The sequence below is a fragment of the Tigriopus californicus genome, chromosome 5, assembly GCF_007210705.1.
Source record: "Tigriopus californicus strain San Diego chromosome 5, Tcal_SD_v2.1, whole genome shotgun sequence".
Lineage (NCBI taxonomy): Eukaryota > Metazoa > Arthropoda > Copepoda > Harpacticoida > Harpacticidae > Tigriopus > Tigriopus californicus.
In genome coordinates, this window is record NC_081444.1 from 12734674 (window position 1) to 12740174 (window position 5501).

Consider the following 5501-nt stretch of genomic DNA (forward strand, 5'->3'; position numbering starts at 1 on the left):
GAGTTGGGATCGATTCCGGGAAAAGGTTCAATTTCAAGTCGCAATTCGTTATCCGGTGATGTTTGAAAATCACAAATAGGACATTATTGCTCCCTAAGTGATTTAAAGATGATATGTTCATAAATCATGACATACAATAAACAATGAACTAAAATCACATCTCCAAAAAAAACAAAAGTAAAGTTTGCTTTTTCTATGTTTGTACGCGTTTTTTCTCTTGTTTAACCTTGTTGATATGACCATGAGGAGTAGCATTAGCTTGCTATTCTTTTAAAAGGTCTTCGTTAAGAGCTAAATATATTCAGGGTTTTCTGTTCTTACAAGCAAGAGTTCGTCAGTGGAGCTCCGATCAATTATGACTGTTGGCACTGAAAACGGTACGGTAAAAATCATATTCCAGCCACTGGAAAAAAAAATTTCTCATCCGAATAAGTACCTAACCCTAGACCAAAGTCGAACTTTTTTGAACATCGATGAAGTGCTTTAAACCCAACACCATGAGCAGATCACAAAAGATGTCCTTTCGGCTTTGCCTCCCATTCACAACTTCATGAGGGCACTTGCAAAAATTCGTATCTTCATCTGACCTTATGCAAGGGAACTTAATCTGGCAATGCACTTTGTGTCGTCAACGCCGCCGCCACTTCGAGCCAAAACGGCTTTGCCATCGTTGCCACATTTGGAAATTTCATTTAAATTCCCAAAAATACGCAGCTGGAGCGGGAAGTGAAGTGAAACTTCGCCTCAGTTGACGGGATATTCATGGACCTTGTTAGATCGAAAGGTGTTTTCAATCAGCCATCAAGTCATGGCGATGGATTTAATCTCATGCAAAAATTCAATCAGAGCACAGTACATGAGGCCCTCGAGAGAGAAACATGCGTGTTCTCAACGTGTTCAATAAAAAACTCTCTTTGAATTCCCTGTGGTGTAAATAGAGTGGGATATGGGACTATAAATGTTGCTTCAAGGTTGAGATTAGGATCGTCGTATTTGGTCAAGAGTTTGGCCCAACTTTATCACACTTGTGTGATGAGCCATAGATCACGAAATAACCTATGGGACACGCAATTATTTGCCCGACTCCACCTTGATAAATGACCTGATATTTTAGAAACAATTGCCTTGAAACTAGGAAATGGTCTCTTTTCAAGAATACTTCAAATGCGAAGAAATTAAGTGGCTTTACGAGATATTTTTCTGACACTGATGTTGGTGTGAGGTTCACAATTCCACTTCACTCAACTTAAAACACATCCATCAACCACTGTCACGGGTACATCTACTCAAGACAACACTCGATTTCACCTTTTTCCCCCGTATCCGTCAAACTGTATGTGGCACAAGAACATAAGAAATTCATGCGGTTTTCTTATATGGATCGAGTTTGGTTCCTTGAAACACCCCGACTCACTCAGTCACCGCGACCTATTTCATGCCAGAGGTCTTCCTCAAGGGATGTTCAAAATGCAACTGATCATTCAACCGCGCACGTCAAACATCTCAGAGACAAGCCGGTAACTTTCGGGCTCCCTTCTCGAGCTAACTAACTGAGGTGAGTGTACGAAGTTGCCTTGTACCTAAAGTGGAGTGTGCATTGTACGGACACACACAGGGCCTTCTTTGGACGTGAGTACATTGGTCGACACTTGAACGTAGAACCTAGGCAGAGCTCTCGTTTGGTAATGCTTGGCAAAGTGATGTTATCGGTCGAGATGAAGTGGGATATGATGTCCTGATTTGGGTCTTTTATTAAAGAACCTTTCGTGGGATGCCAGAGAGGAAGGAAGCATTTAATGAGTCAAAAATGACATGAATATAAATGGTAGAGTTTCCTATAAGTGGTACCTGATTGAGCCGTTGGGAGAGATGAATGATGAGCAAATGCTAAAAAGTTGTTTGTCAAAGAAGCTTAGTCATTTAAAGGATGGAGCAAAAAAAGTGCACCCTAACGATATATTTAGCCGTTTTAAGTAGCCGCTTCTGAAGTAGTTTTGAGAAAAAGTATGAACGACAAGGGCAAAGCACATTCTAACTTATCTATCCAAATATCAAAGATGAGACGGTCCATCACTTGAATTGTGTTTCTCTCAGCATCGTTAGCCTATCTGGTACTTTTTGCATGTGGAAGTTGAACATGCACCTTCTCCGTGAGTGATGATGGGAATGAAATAAAATCATCAATCAGGGGCTTAAAATGTGCTCGTAATGTGGCAGTTAATATTCTTCTTGATTTTGTCTTTAAACTTGCTATCCTTTTCCATTGATATAAGTTCCATATTTTCTAGCTTGCTCTAATTTTGTGCTAGTTGTTAACTGCAATTGGTTTATTCACACCCTATTTGCTATCACTGATAATGAATTCCTCTAGCTACACATACTTGACAACTTGGGCAAAAAAAATCAGGCAATAAAGGGGGAATTTATTTTATCCGAATGTAATACAAACACATGCACTTAAATGTTGAGGCTCAAAACATTCTTGAATAAAAAGGTGGAACTTGATCCCGAAGTTTCTAATTTATTGCTCGAGGTGTAAATCACCTTCACTGAGAGGGCCAGAAATGGGAAATTTGAATATGCATCACGAAGCATTGCGACTTTATTCAATCTTAGATGCCCGGGACTATTAACATAAAGTGCCAGGATATAAATGAGCTCATACCGCCTTCATTGACAACCTAGCTCATTTGCATCCAAATGAAGCCAGATACACTCTGGGATTTTTTTTGTGAGTTTAGCATTATGCGATATCCATTCTCTCAAAGGATTTCTTGCCAAATCCCCTCCCACTTTAACCCATCTTCGCAAGAAAAAGGACACACATCCACACAACTAAGATATTGCAGTTTGGAGCAGTTTTTACTCCAATCTTCCTATCTTGAAAAAAGGGTACACCTACCGTACGGTAGGCTAAGCATAAGGTGCAAGAGCTCGCCCTTGAGGAACGTCAAATGTCCCAAGTTTGCTCTTGGAGAAATAAAAACCAAAGTTGGAGTCTTTCCAACGGGGCATCTTCGAAGGAAGGTGAAAATATTGTATCAGGACAATGTCTTTTGTTTTCAATTTTTCCTTTAGACTTCATGGCCGATCTTGACGTGGAAGAATTAAGCCTGGGAATATTTATGAATTCGATACTAAATTAGTTCATTTGAGAAAGTTGGCGACATTCAAATTAGTTCAATTTCATTGGGAGGCACTTTCATTACTCATCGTCATTTTAGACCTGGAGGCGCTCAAAGGCCTTGATTGTTTTAGGACGGGAATACGTTAATTATTGTTTATAAGAGATGTGTCCGTGACGGTTTTTGTTCTGAATCGTCAGGAGAATACACTCAGTGCAACAGTTAATTGGCACTTTCCGTTTCCAGGAGGAGCACTTAGTGAAAAAGTGTCCTGTGAACTGTTATCTTCATATCTCGTGTCTTGTTATTCATCCTTCTCCCAATTCGTGTCTCCTAAAACAAACGGAGATGTGAAGACCCGCCCATAAGGAGGACATAAAAGGAGCGTCCCAAAATATTCCCGAACTTCAAGTGATGTCTTGTGATTTAAGGGTTTAAGCGATGTTCTCAACATATCTTTTGAAAGGTGAAAATGACTTTGTCAAATTATGTTTGTTTAAGGCGCGTTGCGGCCATCCTCACCTATGAATTGAGTATCTGCTACCTTAATATCAAATGACCTTTTGATTCTGAAATAATAGGAATCAAGGCCAATAGTTGTCCTCAAATTCGACATTTTGACATCCCTTGAGTGAAGACCTCTGGCATGAAATAGGTCGCGGTGACTGAGTGAGTCGGGGTGTTTCAAGGAACCAAACTCGATCCATATAAGAAACCGCATGAATTTCTTATGTTCTTGTGCCACATACAGTTTGACGGAATACGGGGGAAAAAGGTGAAATCGAGTGTTGTCTTGAGTAGTTGTACCCGTGACAGTGGTTGATGGATGTGTTTTAAGTTGAGTGAAGTGGAATTGTGAACCTCACATCAACATCAGTGTCAGAAAAATATCTCGTAAAGCCACCTTAATTTCTTCGCATTTGAAGTATTCTTGAAAAGAGACCATTTCCTAGTTTCAAGGCAATTGTTTCTAAATATACGAGTCATTTATCAAGGTGGAGTCGGGCAAATAAATGCGTGTCCCATAGGTTATTTCGTGATCTATGGCTCATCACACAAGTGTGATAAAGTTGGGCCAAAACTCTTGACCAAATACGACGATCCCTAATCTCAACCTTGAAGCAACATTTATAGTCCCATATCCCACTCTTATTACACCACAGGGAATTCAAAGAGAGTTTTTTTATTGAACACGTTGAGAACACGCATGTTTCTCTCTCGAGGGCCTCATTGTACTGTGCTCTGATTGAATTTTTGCATGAGATTAAATCCATCGCCATGACTTGATGGCTGATTGAAAACACCTTTCGATCTAACAAGGTCCCATGAATATCCCGTCAACTGAGGCGAAGTTTCACTTCACTTCCCGCTCCAGCTGCGTATTTTTGGGAATTTAAATGAAATTTCCAAATGTGGCAACGATGGCAAAGCCGTTTTGGCTCGAAGTGGCGGCGGCGTTGACGACACAAAGTGCATTGCCAGATTAAGTTCCCTTGCATAAGGTCAGATGAAGATACGAATTTTTGCAAGTGCCCTCATGAAGTTTGAATGGGAGGCAAAGCCGAAAGGACATCTTTTGTGATCTGCTCATGGTGTTGGGTTTAAAGCACTTCATCGATGTTCAAAAAGTTCGACTTTGGTCTAGGGTTAGGTACTTATTCGGATGAGAAATTTTTTTTTCCAGTGGCTGGAATATGATTTTTACCGTACCGCTTTTCAGTGCCAACAGTCATAATTGATCGGAGCTCCACTGACGAACTCTTGGCTTGTAAGGAACAGAAACCCTGAATATATTTAGCTCTTAACGAAGACCTTTTAAAAGAATAGCAAGCTAATGCTACTCCTCATGGTCATATCAACAAGGTTAAAACAAGAGAAAAAACGCGTACAAACATAGAAAAAAGCAAACTTTACTTTTGTTTTTTTTGGAGATGTGATTTTAGTTCATTGTTTATTGTATGTCATGATTTATGAACATATCATCTTTAAATCACTTAGGGAGCAATAATGTCCTATTTGTGATTTTCAAACATCACCGGATAACGAATTGCGACTTGAAATTGAACCTTTTCCCCGGAATGATCCCACTCAATGCAATAAATCGGCGAACTGTCTATCCGCTCTAAAACATTCACATCTTCTGGCGCTGATAGAGGAGCAATCTCAAATATGGCAATAGAACACGGATGAAATATTTTGTGATGAAATCCAGAAATATCTTCGCTCAACCTTTTTATATGATTCTCAAGCGAAGGTAAATCTTCCCTGTGTTCTACCCTATGCTTAAAAGACACCGCAACTCTGTCTTAATTATACTACGCGCCGCGAATTGGGTTTTTGTCTTAATAACTTCCATGTGTGTGGGTTAGCGACTTC